The sequence below is a fragment of the Arachis stenosperma genome, chromosome 6 (genome assembly GCF_014773155.1).
Source record: "Arachis stenosperma cultivar V10309 chromosome 6, arast.V10309.gnm1.PFL2, whole genome shotgun sequence".
NCBI classification, from domain to species: Eukaryota; Viridiplantae; Streptophyta; class Magnoliopsida; order Fabales; family Fabaceae; genus Arachis; species Arachis stenosperma.
The window spans coordinates 111,418,088-111,440,025 of NC_080382.1; the positions used below are offsets into that span (position 1 = coordinate 111,418,088).

Here is a 21,938-nt window from a genome sequence, read left to right on the forward strand (position 1 = left end):
TCCCTTCTCTTTCTTATGAGCAGGAGCAAAGACAAAAGCATTCTTGTTGAGCCTGATCCTGAACCTGAAAGGACCTTGAAGAGAAAGCTAAGAGAAGCCAAAGCACAACTCTCTTTAGAAGACCTGACCGAATTCTTCAAAGAAGAAGAACACATGGCAGCCGAAAACAACAACAATGCAAACAATGCAAGGAAGGTGCTGGGTGACTTTACTGCACCTACTCCCGACTTCTATGGGAGAAGCATCTCTATCCCTGCCATTGGAGCAAACAACTTTGAGCTTAAGCCTCAATTAGTTTCTCTAATGCAACAGAATTGCAAGTTCCATGGACTTCCATTGGAAGATCCTCATCAGTTCTTAGCTGAATTCTTGCAAATCTGTGACACAGTCAAGACTAATGGGGTTGACCCTGAGGTCTACAGACTGATGCTATTCCCTTTTGCTGTAAGAGACAGGGCTAGAATATGGTTGGACTCTCAACCTAAAGAAAGCCTGGACTCTTGGGAAAAGCTAGTCAATGCCTTCTTGGCAGAGTTCTTTCCACCTCAAAAATTGAGTAAGCTTAGAGTGGAAGTCCAAACCTTCAGACAGAAGGATGGAGAATCCCTCTATGAAGCTTGGGAAAGATACAAACAATTGATCAGAAAATGTCCTTCTGACATGCTTTCTGAATGGAGCATCATAGGTATTTTCTATGATGGTCTCTCTGAACTATCCAAGATGTCTTTGGATAGCTCTGCTGGAGGATCTCTTCACCTGAAGAAGACGCCTGCAGAAGCTCAAGAGCTGATTGAAATGGTTGCAAATAACCAATTCATGTACACTTCTGAAAGAAATCCTGTGAACAATGGGACTAGTCAGAAGAAAGGAGTTCTTGAGATTGATACTCTGAATGCTATATTGGCTCAGAACAAAATATTGACTCAACAAGTCAATTTGATCTCTCAAAGTCAGTCTGGAATGCAAAGTGCACCAAGCAGTACTAAGGATGCTTCATCTAAAGAAGAAGCCTATGATCCTGAGAACCCTTCAATGGAAGAGGTGAATTACCTAGGAGAACCCTATGGAAACACCTATAATTCTTCATGGAGAAATCACCCAAATTTCTCATGGAAAAATCAAGAGAGACCTCAACAAGGTTTCAATAACAATAATGGTGGAAGAAACAGGTTTAGCAATGGCAAGCCTTTTCCATCATCTTCTCAGCAACAGACAGAGAATTCTAAGCAGAACCCCTCTGACTTAGCAACCATGGTCTCTGATCTAATCAAAACCACTCAAAGTTTCATGACTGAAACAAGGTCCTCCATTAGGAATTTGGAGGCACAAGTGGGACAGCTGAGCAAGAAAGTTACTGAACTCCCTCCTAGTACTCTCCCAAGCAATACAGAAGAAAATCCAAAAGGAGAGTGCAAAGCCATCAACATGGCCGAATTCTGGGAGGAAGAAGAGGCAGTGAACGCCACTGAGGAAGACCTCACTGGACGTCCACTGGCCTCCAATGAGTTCCCAAATGAGGAACCATGGGAATCTGAGGCTCAAAATGAGACCATAGAGATTCCATTGGAATTACTTCTGCCATTCATGAGCTCTGATGAGTATTCTTCCTCTGAAGAGGATGAGTATGTCACTGAAGAGCAAGTTGCTAAATACCTTGGAGCAATCATAAAGCTAAATGACAAGTTATTTGGAAATGAGACTTGGGAGGACGAACCCCCTTTGCTCATCAAAGAACTGGATGACTTGTCTAGGCAGAAACTGCCTCAAAAGAGGCAGGATCCTGGGAAGTTTTCAATACCTTGTGCCATAGGCACCATGACCTTCAAGAAGGCCTTGTGTGACTTAGGGTCAAGTGTAAACCTCATGCCCCTCTCTGTAATGGAGAAGCTAGGGATCTTTGAGGTGCAAGCTGCAAAAATCTCACTAGAGATGGCAGACAACTCAAGAAAACAAGCTCATGGACTTGTAGAGGATGTTCTGGTAAAAGTTGAAGACCATTACATCCCTACTGATTTCATAGTCCTAGAGACTGGGAAGTGCATAGATGAATCCATCATCCTTGGTAGACCCTTCCTAGCCACAGCAAAGGCTGTTATTGATGTTGATAGAGGAGAGTTAATCATTCAAGTGAATGAAGAATCCCTTGTGTTTAAGGCTCAAGGATATCCCTCTATCACCATGGAGAAGAAGCATGAAGAGCTTCTCTCAAAACAGAGCCAAACAGAGCCCCCACAGTCAAACTCTAAGTTTGGTGTTGGGAGGCCACAACCAAACTCTAAGTTTGGTGTTGAACCCCCACATTCAAACTCTAAGTTTGGTGTTGGGAGGTTCCAACATTGCTCTGAGAAAATGTGAGGCTCCATGAGAGTCCTCTGTCAAGCTAATGACATTAAAGAAGTGCTTGTTGGGAGGCAACCCAATGTTTTATAATTAACTATTTCCTTTTGTTATTTTATTTTTTTTTGTAGGTTGATGATCATGAGAAGTCACAAAATCAATGAAAAAAGCAAAAACAGAATGAAAAACAGGAAGAAAAACAACACACCCTGGAGGACGCACTTACTGGCGTTTAAACGCCAGTAAGGTTAGCTGTTGGGCGTTTAACGCCCAGTCTGGCACCATTCTGGGCGTTTAACGCCAGAAAGGGGCACCAGACTGGCGTTAAACGCCAGAAAAGGGCAAGAACCTGGCGTTAAACGCCAGGAATGGGTATCAGCCCGGCGTTTAACGCCAGAAATGGCACAAAACGTGATTTTGCATGCCATTTGGTGCAGGGATGACTTTTCCTTGACACCTCAGGATCTGTGGACCCCACAGGATCCCCACCTACCCTACCACTCTCTCTCTCTTCTTCACCAATCACCTCAACACCTCTTCCCCAAAAAAAACCCCTCACCTATCAAATCCCCTCTTTCTCTTCACCACTCACATCCATCCTTCATAAAACCCCACCTACCCCACCATTCAAATTCAAACCACTTTCCTACCCAAACCCACCCTCAAATGGCCGAACAACCCTCCCCCCCTCTCCTATATAAACCCTCCTTCACTCCTTCATTTTCACACACCTTAAAAACCATCTCTCTCCCCTTTGGCCGAATACAAAGCCATTCCCTTTCTCCTCATTTCTTCTTCTTCTACTCTCTTCTTTCTTCTTTTGCTCGAGGACGAGCAAACATTTTAAGTTTGGTGTGGTAAAAGCATTGCTTTTTGTTTTTCCATAACCATTTATGGCATCCAAGGCCGGAGAAACCTCTAAAAAGAGGAAAGGGAAGGCAAAAGCTTTCACCTCCGAGTCATGGGAGATGGAGAGATTCATCTCAAGGGTGCATCAAGACCACTTTTATGAAGTTGTGGCCTTGAAGAAAGTGATCCCCGAGGTCCCCTTTTCACTCAAAAAGGGTGAATATCCGGAGATCCGACATGAGATCCGAAGAAGAGGTTGGGAAGTTCTTACCAACCCCATTCAACAAGTCGGAATCTTGATGGTTCAAGAGTTCTATGCCAATGCATGGATCACCAAGAACCATGATCAAAGTGTGAACCCAAATCCAAAGAATTATCTTACTATGGTTCGGGGGAATTACTTGGATTTTAGTCCGGAAAGTGTAAGGTTGGCATTCAATTTGCCCATGATGCAAGGAGATGAACATCCTTACACTAGAAGGGTCAACTTTGATCAAAGGTTGGACCAAGTCCTCACAGTCATATGTGAAGAGGGCGCACAATGGAAGAGAGATTCAAGAGGCAAGCCGGTTCAATTGAGAAGGCATGACCTCAAACCCGTGGCTAGAGGATGGTTAGGAGTTCATTCAATGCTCAATCATTCCCACTAGCAACCGGTCTGAAGTTACTCTAGACCGGGCCATCATGATTCATAGCATCATGATTGGAGAAGAAGTGGAAGTTCATGAGGTTATAGCCCAAGAACTCTATAAGGTGGCGGACAAGTCCTCTACCTTAGCAAGGTTAGCCTTTCCTCATCTCATTTGTCACCTCTGTTATTCAGTTGGAGTTGACATAGAGGGAGACATCCCCATTGATGAGGATAAGCCCATCACTAAGAAAAGGATGGAGCACACAAGAGACCCCTCTCATCATGAGATCCCTGAGATGCCTCAAGGGATGCACTTTCCTCCACAAAACTATTGGGAGCAACTGAACACCTCCCTAGGAGAATTGAGTTCCAACATGGGACAACTAAGGGTGGAGCATCAAGAACACTCCATCATCCTCCATGAAATTAGAGAAGATCAAAGAATAATGAGGGAGGAGCAACAAAGGCAAGGAAGAGACATTGAGGAGCTCAAGCACTCCATAGGATCTTCAAGAGAAAGAAAGAGCCGCCATCACTAAGGTGGACCCGTTCTTTAATCTCCTTGTTCTTTATTCTTCTGTTTTTCGAATTTTATGCTTATGTTTATCCATGTTTGTGTCTTGTGATCATTAGTGTCTTAGTGTCTATGCCTTAAAGTTATGAATTTCCTATGAATCCATCACCTTTCTTGAATAAAAACGTGCTTAATTGAGAAAAAAAGAAAGAATTGCATGAATTTTGAATTTTATAATAGTTTAATTATTTTGATGTGGTGGCAATACTCTTGTTCTCTGAATGTATGCTTAAACAGTGCATATGTCTTTTGAATTTGTGGTTCATGAATGTTGGCTCTTGAAAGAATGATGAAAAAGGAGACATGTTACTGAGGATCTGAAAAATCATAAAAATGATTCTTGAAGCAAGAAAAAGCAGTGAATACAAAAAAAAAAAAAGAGGCGAAAAAAAAAACGAAAAAGAAAAAGAAAAAGAAAGAAAAAGAAAGAAATAAAGTTGTGATCCAAGGCAAAAAGAGTGTGCTTAAGAACCCTGGACACCTCTAATTGGGGACTCTAGCAAAGCTGAGTCACAATCTAAAAAGGTTCACCCAATTATGTGTCTGTGGCATGTATGTATCCGGTGGTAATACTGGAAGACAGAGTGCTTTGGGCCACGGCCAAGACTCAATAAGTAGCTGTGTTCAAGAATCATCATACTTAACTAGGAGAATCAATAACACTATCTGGATTCTGAGTTCCTAAAGAAGCCAATCATTCTGAGTTGCAAAGGATAGAGTGAGATGCCAAAACTGTTCAGAGGCAAAAAGTTAAAAGCCCCGCTCATCTAATTAATACTGATCTTCATAGATGTTTTTGGAATTCATTGCATTTTCTCTTCTTTTTATCTTATTTGATTTTCAGTTGCTTGAGGACAAGCAACAATTTAAGTTTGGTATTGTGATGAGCGGATAATTTATACACTTTTTGGCATTGTTTTTAGTATGTTTTTGGTATGATCTAGTTAGTTTTTAGTATATTTTTATTAGTTTTTAGTTAAAAATCACTTTTCTGGACTTTACTATGAGTTTGTGTGTTTTTCTGTGATTTCAGGTATTTTCTGGCTGAAATTGAGGGACCTGAGCAAAAATCTGATTCAGAGACTGAAAAGGACTGCAGATGCTCTTGGATTCTGACCTCCCTGCACTCGAAGTAGATTTTCTGGAGCTACAGAAACCCAATTGGCGCGCTCTCAATGGCGTTGGAAAGTAGACATCCTGGGCTTTCCAGCAATATATGATAGTCCATACTTTGCCCAAGATTTGATGGCCCAAACCGGCGTTCAAAGTCACCCTCAGGAATCCCAGCGTTAAACGCTGGAACTGGCACCCAAATGGGAGTTAAACGCCCAAACTGGCATAAAAGCTGGCGTTTAACTCCAAGAAGAGTCTCTACACGAAAATGCTTCATTGCTCAGCCCAAGCACACACCAAGTGGGCCCGGAAGTGGATTTTTATGTCATTTACTCATCTCTGTACACCCTAGGCTACTAGTTTTCTATAAGTAGGACCTTTTACTATTGTATTGAGATATCGGGGGTAGCTATCTTCGTGTTTTATGCTATCTTAGATCATTGGGAGGCTGGCCATTCGGCCATGCCTAGACCTTATGCTTATGTATTTTCAACGGTGGAGTTTCTACACACCATAGATTAAGGTGTGGAGCTCTGCTGTACCTCGAGTATTAATGCAATTACTATTGTTCTTCCATTCAATTCCGCTTGTTCTTGTTCTAAGATATCACTTGTTCTTCAACTTGATGAATGTGATGATCCGTGACACTCATCATCATTCTCACTTATGAACAAGGTGACTGACAACCACTTTTGTTCTACAAGCAACCAAGGCTCTAGTGAATGTCTCTTGGATTCCTGATTGCACGATGCATGGTTGATCGCCTGACAACCGAGTGCTCGCCTGACAAACGAGCCAACCATTCCGTGAGATCAGAGTCTTCGTGGTATAGGCGAGAACTGATGGCAGCATTAAAGAGAATCCGGAAGGTCTAACCTTGTTTGTGGTATTCTGAGTAGGATTCAATGATTGAATGACTGTGACGTGCTTCAAACTCCTAGCAGGCGGGGCGTTAGTGACAGACGCAAAAGAATCAATGGATTCTATTCCGGCCTGACCGAGAACCGACAGCTGAATTCCGCGTGCCGTGACAGGGCATATGCAATCGCTTTCACTGAGAGGATGGGAGGTAGCCATTGACAACGGTGAAACCCTACACAAGCTTGCCATGGAAAGGAGTAAGAAGGATTGGATGAAGACAGTAGGAAAGCAGAGAGACGGAAGGGAAGGCATCTTCATGCGCTTATCTGAAGTTCCTACCAATGAATTACATAAGTATCTCTATCTTTATCTTTTATGTTCTTTTCGTTCATCACCATATCCATTTGAGTCTGCCTGACTAAGATTTACAAGATGACCATAGCTTGCTTCATACTAACAATCTCCGTGGGATCGACCCTTACTCACGTAAGGTATTACTTGGACGACCCAGTGCACTTGCTGGTTAGTTGTGCGAAGTTGTGTAATGCCATGGGATTGAGCTACCAAGTTCTTGGAGTTCATGACCGGGGATTATGAGAGTTGTGAAAAGTATTGTTCACAATTTCGCGCACCACATATCATAATGATTCAATACATAAGGGGTGAGATCGGAAGCTTAAAAGTATGAGATTTAGCTTTTAAAACTCACAAATCAACTTCGGGATGAAAACAGGGCTACGCGCACGCGTACTTCACGCGCACGCGTGGATGGCCACAAAGCTCATCGACGCGTATGCGTCATACACGCGAACGCGCGGATTGAAACACAGCCAGACGACGCGTACGCGTCAGCCACGCGTACGTGTGGGTGCATTTGCGCTCCAGACACAAAACTGGCACAACTCTCGGGAAAATGGCTGGGCATTGGGTGCAGCGCATCGACGTGCACGCGCACACCACGCGCACACGTGGATGGTGCCTTCTTGAAGAACGACGCCTACACGCCAAGTGCGCCTACGCATGGGGGGTCATTTTGCTAAAAACTTTTCTAAGTTAAAAGCTGCAGAATTCACAGATTCAACCCCCAATCTTCCGACGAACATAACTTTCTCATTTTAAATCATTTTTCGCCCGTTCTTCGAACGGCATGGACATCCTGGATCCAATTTCACTTTTAAACAATTTTGGCACAAAACAGAAATCTGCAGTCCAAGTTATATCCCGTCAAAGTATGCCCAAAAACCATGTTTTCACTCAAAACCGCAAAGTGCCATTTTCAAAACAAGTCATTTCCAACTCTTTTCAAAATCAACCAAAACATGCCAATTTCATCCCTTTTCTTTGAAATCAATCAAAGTATTTCAAAATCCACAATAAGCCTCCTCAACTCATACACTAACACATTACCACACTTCACAAAACTGCCATATAACCATTTTTACCCATTTCACACAAATGGCTAAATTACAAACACATTAACATGTCATACATCCTTCCTCATCCAAATTTCTAACAATACTATCCCCAATCAGTCATCATTATACATAATCAATATCATACTCACTATCACATGGTTTTACCCACAAATCAACCTTAATCATTTCTCAAGCATATATCACAACATACATATCTCTCATGCATCATCATACCATCAAGGCATCAATAATCATGATCACATATATGACCACATAACATACCTCAACCAAAACCAAACATACCTCATCTATACAATTTCACCCAAAATTACCAAATTCCACACTTCAACTCCTCAAACCTTATTATTCAATAACCAACCCAATCATTCACATATTCATTATCTGAAATTCATCCAATCACTTGTATCATCATACAATGCACACATCAACTTACCTTCCTTACCTCTTTCCGGCCTCCGACCCAAAATTTAAGGCCTCCGGCCCAATTTCACAATTTAAATGCATAAACCACAAATCAATACTCATTACCCAATACATCAAATTTTCAATACACCAAGCATACAAGGCCACACAATTCTCAACCCAATCATTAATTCATATTGCATACCAACTATGCATATTAGCACCAACCATTTACACAATCCAAACTTAATCCTAGGGCATCTAGCCTAGGAATTCTCATCACACCACACGGTACTTAAATGAAACTTAAACCGTACCTCTTGTAGCCAAATCAATTGAGCCTCTTCTTTAGAAGTATCTACTAATCTTAGTCCCAAGCCTCACCAAAGCTCCTCAAGCAACACCGATCTCCCAATTGTGCACTAAGATCATCAAATACACTAACATAACCAATATCACATACATACATCAACCTAGGACTCATAAAATGACAAATCACAAGGGTTTGAGCACTTCTTACCTCAGCCCATATGAAGTAGAGATAGAACCCACTTGGAATCCATGTTGGAGTATCCCTAAACACCCAAAATCACAAGATTTCAACACTAACTATCCAAAAATATGTAACAGTAGAGAATTTCGAAAACTGGGCAGAGATGAATGAAATACTCACCACAAAACTTAGATAGAATTGTAGAGGATGAGAAGAGCGACGCGTGGCCGCAAACAGCTCGTCAATCGGAGCTCTGTAGCTCAAGTTATGGTGGTTTGAAGATCAAAGAAAGTTAGGTTTTCTCTCTTCTCTTCTCTCTTCCCAATTTCAGCGCCCAACACCCCTTCTTTAGGGCAAAATGAGCTGAAATGCTCATAATTAATATTTATATATGTTGGGTCTTGGGCTCACTTAGGCCTGGTTCACTTATTTTTGTCCATTGGCCCAATTTTAGACCAAAACCTTTAAGATTAGCGCTCTAAATCGCACTTCAAATATTTCTACCCCCCCTAATTATAATTCCTCATTTCTTAATCTTATTTACTCATAATCAATTTTCTCAGCTGTAGTACCAGATAAATCTCAGCCGGTACTTCCGGTCAAAATTCCACTGCGTGCTTTTACGCAGAAAACTATGTTTTTCGACTCGGAAAAATTCACTGAATCCAAATATCATATTTAAATCATCAAATTTCAATTGCCAAATCTTCCAACCATATTCGCTCCTACTTAACTTATTATTTAATTAATTTCGGTTAGACCGGGTATTACATTCTACCCCCCTAACAGAAATTTTCGCCCTCGAAAATTCTATCCATCACTACGAGTACGCGAGCATAGTCTGCCTTTATATCAAACGCATAACAGTTCCAAGGTCCTTTTTACTCTATGCGCTTCCGTTGCCGCGCTCTGATTTCTCTATTCCTGAGGGTCTCGGTCGTTCGTTCAACGCCGACCAACAGCCTCGTCCCTTACTTTTATCGTCTCATCAACTCACACCTTATTAAATCTCGAATCATGTCATCAATAAGATTGCCATCATCGTTAATCATAGCCATTATCCCACATCACTATAATCAATCAACGATCATCACCACACCTTAATCATACTCCATCACTATCCTCTCTATCTCTCTGCCAAGCCAATTCCTCTAATCACAGTTCAACTCCCAGCATAATCTCCAAACTTACTTTCTTATTCTCAAACCCTCAAATTTCTTCATGACTTGCTGATATAAAGTCTCTGGCTTATCAATCAAAAACCCCTTTCATTTCTAGAAATCAAATGAGTTTGGAATAGCAAGTTAGCAAAATCATAAGAGTTCGCATTTTCTTTAATAATCTATAAAAGCATTTGAAACACATCTCTTTTGTTAAAATTACTTATATCAAAAATCATCTTCAAAACCAAAACCAACACTCTTTCAAATTCTTGGGAAAAAATTTTCAACAGTACCTCTCCAAAAATTGGAGTTTACTACCTGTCACGGGTTCCCTCAAACCAATCTCAGTACCGCATCAACATTTCGATTTAATGGTTTTCACATTCGTCTTTCAAAACCAATCATTATAAATCTCAAACTAAAACCAAGGTCACTATGACCAAACATCACAGTACTCATCTCTCAACACCACAACTTGCACTCTCTCATCATCTAAATCCAATTGTGCATTAATGATAATTTCCTCATCCACTTTAGAACCATCAAAGCTCACAGCCGCAATCATTTCCAACTATTTGGGGATCATTACTTGTAGTAACCCGCTTAACCCTTCTATTATTCAAACATAAGATACTATAGTAAAATTTTACAGCTCTTATTCGTAGCTATCCTGTGTTACTGCTTCCACAAGTTTCCGTTGCTTTATTCTGATCTCTCGTCTAGTACGAGCTCTATCACTTACTTCCTCAAGTACTCAACCACAAATTAGCATGACTGGTATTCACTAGATTTCTATCTATGAAAGCCAAAACCACATACCAACTTAATCGTACTTTTAGCACGTTGTTACCAATCTTTCGCTTACCAATTCCCAAACCGTCGGATCTAACGGTATCCCCCGTTGTTGTAGCGATCACACGATCTTGTTGTTGGCTCTTGGTAGTATTCCGGTTGACTTTCTTAGGACGTTTCTAGGACACATGTCCAACTCCTCTACAACCATGGCAAAGTCCCAATCTACCTCGACACGGAGTTCCCGAATGATGGCTTTGACATTGCCCACCAGTCATTCCACTCTGAGGTTGCTTTCCGTTAAAGGCCTACCTAATCATTTATGCTCACCAAACCTTCTATTAAGATAACTTAGGGTTATCTAGAACAGATCATAATTTTTCATTCGACCATGTATTATGAGTGAATACCAGCCTTTAGCATTATCTAAAGTGGTAAAGAATTAAGTTATCAGTTTTCTTATTACCTCAGGTACGAAAATCATACCTGGCAGTCTCCCGGTCCTTCCGGTGTGGGCAATCTCTGACCAAATGTCCTAGCTTTCTGCAATTGTAACACAAACCCGAACCATAACGACACGGTCTATTTGGGTGATGACCTCCACATCTCTGACAGCTCAAAATATCCGAAGCAGCCACTATTTATTTTTCCCTACCTTTTCCTTGGGAATTCTTATTCGTCGCAAAGTCATTTCGCCTTTGGGAAAAACGTTGTGGGTATCCTCTTCTCTTAAACTCTTGACCCCTTGTTGGGTACTCTTGATTGTGCTCCCTGTGGTGGGACTCTCGATGGTCATTCTTCGCCTCAACAGCCTTCCTCACACATTCTTCAGCAATACGGCTCTTGTTCACAAGTTCGGAGAAGACCCTAATCTCCATCGGTCCAACGGAGCTCAGGATTTCACTTCGAAGTCCTCCCTCATACTTAATACACTTCCATTCCTTGAAGTCTCCCGGGGTTCCTTGACACATACGAGAAAACCTGAATAACTCCTCAAATTTATCCGTATACTCAGATACGGACATTGTACCCTGCTTCAGTTGCAGTAATTCAAGTTCCTTGACCGTTCTAGCAGAATTCAGGAAGTACTTCTTATAAAATTCCACTTGGAAGGCACCCCAGGTGATAAGATCATTCCCCTACTGCAGGAGACGTCGAGCCCCTTGCCACCAATGCGATGCTTCCCCCATGAGCAGATAGGTAGCAAATTCAACACACTGCTCTTCAGGCACCAACTGTGCTTGCAGTGCTCGCTCCATGGCCTGAAACCAGGTGTCAGCTTCAGTCGGATTAATGGTTCCCTTGAACTTAGGTGGGTTAACCTTTAAGAAAGTTGCCAGTGTCATCGGGCCTTGAGCTCCACTTCCGCCATTGCCATTATTGTTTATCTGTTGCCCAAGAGCCTCCGCAGTGGCCTGCATAGTAGCAGCCATATTATCCAACGCCGCCATAAGGTTTACCGGGTTATTCGAGTTGATTTCCAGTTCCTAAGTACTAGTACGATCTCTCTCACGTCCCCGACCGGGTCCATGAGGCGCCATCTGGTTCCTATACACACTAAACAATCGATATCAAGTTGATCAGTCTCAATATCGGAAGTATAGTGCTTCAAAGTACCAAAGGTACACTCATGAACTTCATGCTAGATGTATCGGTTAGATACCCTAGCTAGCACAGGCACAGACTCAGAGTATGCATTGAAGCATAAGCAGTTCCATCCCTCAGGCTCATGAGGACGAACTGCTCTGATACCATAATGTAACACCCTAATATTCAAATCCTTATGCTCGAGTCATAAGCCAATGATATTACGGTGGTCCGACTCTCAGGTGGATTTTTAATATATAAAAATAGGTAATTTTCGAAAGGAGTATTAATCGAGAAGTCTGAAAAGAGTAGAAATAAAATCGCGAAGACGTATTACTCACGTTTCGACAACAAAAAGTTAAACTGTTAAGCCGAACGCGATATACGGACAAGGCATAAAGGAGATTAAGAGATAGATAACAGATAGATATTTATAGCATAAGTAAATAGCCACTAGTCGCGACCCGCGAAGTTTAGGCCGGCTAGGGTACAGTATGAAATTAGTTGACAACAGTATATCCTAATATCTCCCAAAGGAAACATAAGAGCCTCTATAGGCAAGTTCCAAAAGAGTTTAATACATAATATAATCTTTTCAAAGCAAAGGTGGAGAGATTCTAAGCAAAACACAAAGTAGAGAAAATAAATATCTTCGCCGTCTCTCAGGTGAACCACAGCTCACTTCTGAGCACCTGGACCTGTATCTGAAAAACAAGAGATATATACGGAATGAGAACCCCGGGCCCATGGGTTTCCAGTACGGTAAAAGTGTCAAATAAATACGATGCACTGCAATAAAAACTCACTAAGCATCCTAAACTCCATTTCACCCAGTATCTAGCCTAGATTCTCACTAATCCATAAATAGGCATCTGTCGTAAGGGGATACTAAATTCTAGTTCATATCTCATATGATTCCCAACTCGCTGACTCTCCCACGAATCGGATTCGGAATCATAAACAAAACCATCATCAGTCGTACTATCTCAGCAATTCTATATCAATACATCATACCCTCACCTGGAGCTAGTGAAACCACATCACTGCGTCTACCCAGGCAGCTCAAATCATCTCAACCAATGATCATCATCATCATGCAATCGCATCATCAATTGATCTCATCAAGAACAGCCCTCAACCTCCACCGACACCAACATGAGGGGCCTCTCAGTTGTACAAACACAAGCAATACAGGCAAGTAATACACAATTAAGGTACAAGTAGAACAAGTAGCACATAATCAGGTAACATAGCACATATAATGTAGAAATCCAAAACAAATAGGCAAACTCAAACAATTCAAACATATGCAAATGATGAATGCCTGCCCTATGGCTCATGATATCATCTGTCGGTTATCAAGCCAACCCAACGTGTCCGGTAGCTAACCCGGGCACAGTCTCTCTGTTGCGTATTAATATCATTAGAGGGAATATGTGTCATGTTACCATTAGAGGGTATCTGCGCCCTGTCGCCATTAGAGGGTATCGGTGCCCTGTCACCCTTACAACCAGAGAGAAAATACAAGCATGCTTACATTCAACATTTTTTATCATTATTCATTTATCATATATGCCTTTATACTCAGCCATAATCCATAATGGCTTTACCGTAACTTGGCAATAACTCAGCCATCCGGCTCACAGTTCAATCCAGAACTAGCCAATTTATCAACATGGCTCCGCTGTATCCGGCAATAACTCAGCCATCCAGCTCATGGTTCAATCAAGAACCAACCATTTATCAATAATTATAGCCCTTCGGCTCATGGCATACACAGTACTTCCACCGCCATCCTCCATATCTCATATAATCATCTTTGATCATCATTGATCACAACTTTTCCCCTTGCTTCATTCGCAAGTTACCATATCCCCTAGCTCTTTCCTCTTTGCTAGGCATATCATAATGATTCAATACATAAAGGGTGAGATCGGAGGCTTAAAAGTATGAGATTTAGCTTTTAAAACTCACAAATCAACTTCGGGATGAAAACAGGGCTACGCGCACGCGTACTTCATGCGCACGCGTGGATGGCCACAAAGCTCATCGATGCGTATGCGTCATACACGCGTACGCGCGGATTGAAACACAGCCAGACGATGCGTACGCGTCAGCCACGCGTATGCGTGGGTGCATTTGCGCCCCAGGCACAAAACTGGCACAACTCTCGGGAAAATGGTTGGGCATTGGGTGCAGCGCATCGACGCGCACGCGCACACCACGCGCACGCATGGATGGTGCCTTCTTGAAGAATGACACGTACGCGCCAAGTGCGCCTACGCGTGGGGGGTCATTCTGCTAAAAAATTTTCTAAGTTAAAAGCTGCAGAATTCACAGATTCAACCCCCAATCTTCTGACGGACATAACTTTCTCATTTTAAATCATTTTTCGCCCGTTCTTCGAACGGCATGGACATCCTAGATCCAATTTCACTTTTAAACAATTTTGGCACAAAACAAAAATCCGCAGTCCAAGTTATGTCCCGTCAAAGAATGCCCAAAAACCATGTTTTCACTCAAAACCGCAAAGTGCCATTTTCAAAACAAGCCATTTCCAACTCTTTTCAAAATCAACCAAAACATGCCAATTTCATCCATTTTCTTTGAAATCAATCAAAGTATACCAAAATCGACAATAAGCCTCCTCAACTCATACACTAACACATTACCACAATTCACAAAACCGCCATTTAACCATTTTTACCCACTTCACACAAATGGCTAAATTACAAACACATTAACATGTCATACATCCTTCCTCATCCCAATTTCTAACAATACTATCCCCAATCAATCATCATTGTACATAATCAATATCATACTCACTATCACATGGTTTTACCCACAAATCAACCTTAATCATTTCTCAAGCACATATCACAACATACATATCTCTCATGCATTATCATACCATCAAGGCATCAATAATCATGATCACATATATGACCACATAACATACCTCAACCAAAACCAAACATACCTCATCTATACAATTTCACCCAAAATTACCAAATTCCAAACTTCAACTCCTCAAACCTTATTATTCAATAACCAACCCAATCATTCACATATTCATTATCTGAAATTCATCCAATCACTTGTATCATCATACAATGCACACATCAACTTACCTTCATTACCTCTTTCCGGCCTCCGGCCCAAAATTTACGGCATCCGGCCCAATTTCACAATTTAAATGCATAAACCACAAATCAATACTCATTACCCAATACATCAAATTTTCAATACACCAAGCATACAAGGCCACACAATTTTCAACCCAATCATTAATTCATATTGCATACCAACTATGCATATTAGCACCAACCATTTACACAATCCAAACTTAATCCTAGGGCATCTAGCCTAGGAATTCTCATCACACCACACGGTACTTAAATGAAACTTAAATCGTACCTCTTGTAGCCAAATCAATTGAGCCTCTTCTTTAGAAGTCTCTTCTAATCTTAGTCCCAAACCTCACCAAATCTCCTCAAGCAACACCGATCTCCCAATTGTGCACCAAGATCATCAAATACACTAACATAACCAATATCACATACATACATCAACCTATGACTCATAAAATGACAAATCACAAGGGTTTGAGCACTTCTTACCTCAGCCCATATGAAGTAGGGATAGAACCCACTTGGAATCCATGTTGGAGTATCCCTAAACACCCAAAATCACAAGATTTCAACACTAACTATCCAAAAACATGTAACAGTAGAGAATTTCGAAAATTGGGCAGACATGAATAGAATACTCACCACAAAACTTAGATAGAATTGTAGAGGATGAGAAGAGTGACGCGTGGCCGCAAACGGCTCGTCAATCGGAGCTCCGTAGCTCAAGTTATGGTGGTTTGAAGATCAAAGAGAGTTAGGTTTTCTCTCTTCTCTTCTCTCTTCCCAATTTCAGCGCCCAACACCCCTTCTTTAGGGCAAAATGAGCTGAAATGCTCATAAATAATGTTTATATATGTTGGGTCTTGGGCTCACTTAGACTCGGTGACTTCAGAATTTTTGCCAGTATAGAATTTCATAAAAACAGTCGCGTTGTAGATATAGTTTCTAAACCGACAGAAATCCCTTCGTACAAACGTTTGGGTGTCACAAGTAACAAACCCCTTTAAAAATTGTTAACCGAGTATTCAACCTCGGGTCGTCTTCTCAAGGAACTGCAAGGGAGTATGTTCTTATTATTGGCTATAAAGGTTGTAATCGGGGTTTAGAAGATGAGAAGCAAGTGATTTAAATGACAATTAATTTAAATGGCGATTAAGAGTAATTAATAACTGTAAAAACAACTTTTGGCAAGGTAAGAGAAATTGGAAGTCCAACTTGGTGATCTCTCTCAACAATAATGAAAGTTGTATCTAAATTCCACTTGGTCAACCTTTACCAGGGCAAAGGAAAGTCAAGGGACTAATTAAATTGACCTTTGAATCCTAATTATTTCTTAAGAAAAGGTTGGGATTATTTAAGTTCAGCTCAATTAGCAAGATAACGATTATCAATTATGTTTTGTTTAATAATTGTTGAGTTACTGAATTCTTAACCAGGACCAAAAGAGGAAAAAGTAAATTGCTAGAATAAAATATTTTCAAATCATAAACAATGATAATCATAAATTAACAAGAGCAATAATAAACTGAAAATACCTCAATATCATTAATTCAAATAATAATCTGTAACATGGAATAATTCATAAATTAAATTATAAAAGTAAATGATCAATTCAAATGCTGGAATAAATGATTATAGAACTAAAATAAAAGAACATTTAAACCTGGATCCAGAGTTACTCCCAAAACAAGAAGAAGTCCTAAATCCTCAGAGAGAGAGAATCTCTCTCTAGACTAAATCTAAATCATAGAAAACTAAAAATTGGCGAGCTCTCTTTGAATGGATGCTTTCCCTCACTTCATAACCTCTGGTCTATGCTTTCTGGACTTGGATTTGGGCCAAAAAGGGCTTTAGAACTCGCTGGGGCGTGTTCTGTAATTTTCTGGTGCGTGGCCTCTGTCACGCGTCCGCGTGGGTCACGCGGTCGCGTCATTCGAAGCTTTTCCTTGCCACGCGGTCGCGTCAATCATGCGACCGCGTCATGTGCGTTCTGCTTAAGGCGCGCGGTCGCGTCAGTCATGCGGCCGCGTCGCTGAATCTTCGCTTCTGGCACGCGATCGCGTCGTCCATGCGATCGCGTGAACACCAGTTTCCTTAAAACTCCGTTTTGCTTTCTCCTTCCATTTTTGTATGTTTCCTTTTCCATCCTCTAAGTCATTCTGCCTTAGAAAATCTGAAACTACTCAACATACTAATCACGGCATCGAATGGAAATAAAGGTAATTAAAATAATTAATTTTTAAAGCTTAGGAAACATGTTTTTCACAATACGATATAATAAGGAAGGGAAAGTAAAACCATGCAATTAATGTGAATAAGTAGATGAAGGATTATATAAATCACTCAAATTAAGCACAAAAGAACTCACGAAATATGGGTTTATCACCCGGTTCACTTATTTTTGTCCGTTGGCCCAATTTTGGACCAAAACCTTTAAGATTAGCGCTCTAAATCGCACTTCAAATATTTCTACCTCCCCTAATTATAATTCCTCATTTCTTAATCTTATTTACTCATAATCAATTTTCTCAGCTGTAGTACTAGACAAATCTCAGCCGGTACTTCCGGTCAAAATTCCACTGCGCGCTTTTAGATAGAAAACTATGTTTTCCGACTAGGAAAAATTCATTAAATCCAAATATCATATTTAAATCATCAAATTCCAATTGCCAAATCTTCCAACCATATTCGCTCCTACTTAACTTATTATTTAATTAATTTCGGTTAGACCGGGTATTACAGAATAATCCAACGGTAATCAATAATTTAGTCTGGACAAATTCATTGAAAAACCGATGAAAAATTAGCTGGTAATTAACGTCAGATGAAATAATCCGCTGATAAATAATTTCTGGCACCGTTTATACCGTCAAACTCAATCCAACGGAAAATAATTTATCTTCAGATTTATTTGATAAATCCGATAATACTCAATATTTTTTTGTAGTGTGATGTTTTATAAGGCCATGCTCCAAAAATAAAATAAATATAAATGATAACTGTTACAATACGGAATCCAATATTTATCAGATTGTATATATATATTCTAATCAGGAAACGTTTGTCAAAATAGTATCCCGACCACAAGGAGCTAAACAAAAATTGTTTGCACAATGTGAGAATGGGCAACAGAAGGATGTAGAATGAGTATTTGTAGTGTTTTGCAAGATTGTTTCACAATCATTCGCGGCCAAGAACGGTTTGGGGATAAAGAAAAATTTGAAAAAATAATGAGAGTTTACATCATATTGCATAATATAGTTGTTGAAGATGAAACGAGACACATATATATACTAGTAATTTTACGGAACTTTCTTCTTATGATGATGTGACAATGACATTTTATATTGGAACTAGTTGAAAAGCCTTTTACTCCTGAGAGATATATTCAAAGAAATGTCGATTTTTGTGATAGCCTTGGCTAAGCATATCTGGCAGTTTTATATAATACTTAATAAATTGAATTTGTAGTTTTATTATGTTTATTATTATGTTGCTTTTGTTAACATTTTACTTATGTAATATGTGTTTTTGTTAATATTGCTATGGTTATTAATTATGTGATATTTTAGATAAATAGTTATTATGATGCATACAGAGTACTCTTTAGCTAAATTCTGATTTATATTTAATATCTTGACAAGTTTCATAAAATTTGTTACCTAAATTCATAAATTAAATTAAAATTTAGCTAACAAGTATCTTAAGAATACTAGCTAAGGTATTAAATATAGAAAGTTTATATTAAAAAAAACTAAAATTTTCAAGTTTTTAAATAATCTTTTATAAAAAATGCATATAAAGTAGAAAAGCTATCTAAAATAAGTAACCTTAACTAATAATACTTTCAGGAAACTTGTTTAATAAAACCCATTAAATTAAGCTACTACTACTACAAATACCAATGTCGTAGTATTGTGCTTAGAGTTTGTCGTTCCGGTTACATGAATGTATGTTTGTTTTTTCTCGAAATGATTTCCAACGAGGATTTCATTTTGAACTTGCTTATATTTTGAAAGTAACGATGCTTTGGACTTTGTTCAGTAGTCCCAAAAGAGTAGATTTATGTGACGGTGTCGGTGTGTGTTACTGCTCGGGAACGTAATAACGATTCGGGATATTGAAACAAACAAAGATTAAAGAAATCGACATTTTTTTTGCAGTTAGTAACACTAACTTAAACCTAGAAAGAGAATTAGTTAATATTCGTGCATCCCCACCCATCCCAAAAAAAGAAAAATAAAATAAAATTACAAATAAAATCCATGTTCTTGCTGGTTTGCATTAACTAGTATTATAAAATGGATTTTGTTAACTTGTGCTCTAAGAACATAAGTTAATTAAGCATATTATAAAAGGTGTTGTATATGGTGGTTCCATTAATTTGGTGACTATGATCGTTAAAGTCCAACAACTAATTCAAATTTGACATATGGAATGTTTGAAATTATGAGAAGAAGAATTTGACTAGATGTAATAACCGTAAATGCATTAATGAAGCAAGTTAAAAATTTTGAATCAACAAACAACTACTAATTAACATTTTGAGGAGCTTAATAATTCATTATGAAATTCCAAAAACCAAAAATACAAAAATTGAATAAACTCAAAAAATTGAAAAATCCTCAATCCCAATTCCCAACAGCAGAAGGTGTAGTTCTATGAAACCTAGAAAAACTAGGACTCCGTTTGTGTGGCACTCGTCGCTCGCCTACAATTTTTGGCGGCCAATTGTTCTTCGCGTTCGCCTCCGGGAGTAGTAAGGGAGGTCCTCGTCGGCGTTGAAGGTGAGAAAAAGAGCTGATTTCTCCATGGCCATTGAAGGTGAGAGGGACAAGTGGAGCCTCCGTTGGCATTGAAGGTGAGAGGAGCAGCCGAGGTTCTCGTCGGCTGTGAAAGGGTGTGATCCTGAAAGGAGCATCAGAGATCTTCCTCACATAAACAACCGACTATTGCATTTTTTCCAATGACTACAACTTCACTATACCTCATCTTGGCACCGGCTAGCCACTACTTCAGTCCTTCAAAACCATTGGAACTAATTGACATTTTTAACGTTGAGAGATCACTCTATTTACAATGTTATTTGCATAATAATAAAGAAAAAATATTACCATACTTTGTATCTAAACTATAAATTAATGAGGACAAGCTAGAGTATATTTGTCATCTTTTTATTGAATGTGCATTTCATAGCCACCGCTAGCCACTATAGACTCGGCCACCAGAAACTTGGCCATTATAAAAAAATATTTCATAAAAATTATTATAAAATTTATTTTATTTTTTTATGTTTCAATACATTGAATATATCAAAAGCATTATAAATTTTTTATTATTATATTTTTAAAATGTGTCCTAAGTTAGTTAAATCTTTATCACTACAAGAATAAGGCCGATTAGCTACCAAAAAAATTGTCAAAAAAACATCGCTAATCTAACGCAAAGTATAGTTTGTGACAGATTAGCTACGGCCTAGCAACAAATACTTTTTTCGTTAATTACAAGTCGCAGGTTAGTGAGGTAACAGTCGCTAATTCATCAGAAAGTTTTTTCGCGACCAAATAGATAGTCGCAAAGCTATCACTAAATCAAAAGCTAATTTCATAAAAGAAATAGACTAAAAGGTAGTCGCTAATTAGTGACAAACTCTACTGCAGCCAACTCATCGCTAAATTCAAGCTAACTTCGTAGACAAAATGGAATGTTACACACCCTTACTATCAGAATGTTACGCTTCTGGATGCGCCACTCTAATACCGGGGTATTATGACGACTCTCATATATTAATAACACGCGTAAATCTATCGATGGTTTTACTAAAAACTTAAAACTTTTCCAACAAGAACAAACAACACATACTCATATACTTAATAATACATTATAGTATTACATACTGAAGGTTGTAGAAGGCTTAGAGAAGGGAGGTTGTATCTATGACCTTCTTTTGCTTTAATGAAATAACCCTTTTAAAACAAACTTTCAATATGAATCTGTTTGAACTCAACAGCGAAAAATTTATGAGACAATTTATTTTTATCTCATGAATATCAGAAAACAAAACAGAGCAAGGAAGAGAGAAGCTGACACCATCATGTATCCTGGTTTAGTTGCCTTGTGCAATGCAACCTACATCCAGTCTCCACCACAACAGTGGTAGAATTTCTACTATAGTTAAAGTATTACATACACCAATTCTACAGGATTGACACAATCCTTTCACTCTCAAGTTCTAACCTAACTTGACTTGGTTATGCTAATACCTGACTCTTCACTCTTAGTGCTTTCCCAACTAAGAAAGGGGTACCTCACTGGTACAAGATACAAGACAAAAAATCAACCTAAAGAAATCTAAAATCACTCTAGGCTTTTCTCTCAAGTGTTTCTCTCTGCCTCTTTCCTCTCTTAGGCTCTTTCAATGACTCTCTCATTCAGCCTTTTACCTCAAGAAATTACAGAAAGATAAATATTGAAAAAAAAGTTACAATCTGTAAAACATGAAGGAGATTAATGCTTCAACAGCCTCTTTGCTATGTGATAAACCAGATTTGCTTGCCTCTGATTCA

General features: G+C 39.4%; 1 non-coding gene across 1 annotated transcript; it reads right to left on the reverse strand.

The window, feature by feature from the left end:
* Window positions 1-558: 558 nt before the first annotated feature.
* LOC130937388 (small nucleolar RNA R71) lies at window positions 559-666 on the reverse strand. Its single transcript, XR_009068610.1, has one exon. It is a non-coding gene; the product is annotated as a small nucleolar RNA R71 (small nucleolar RNA).
* Window positions 667-21,938: the final 21,272 nt, after the last annotated feature.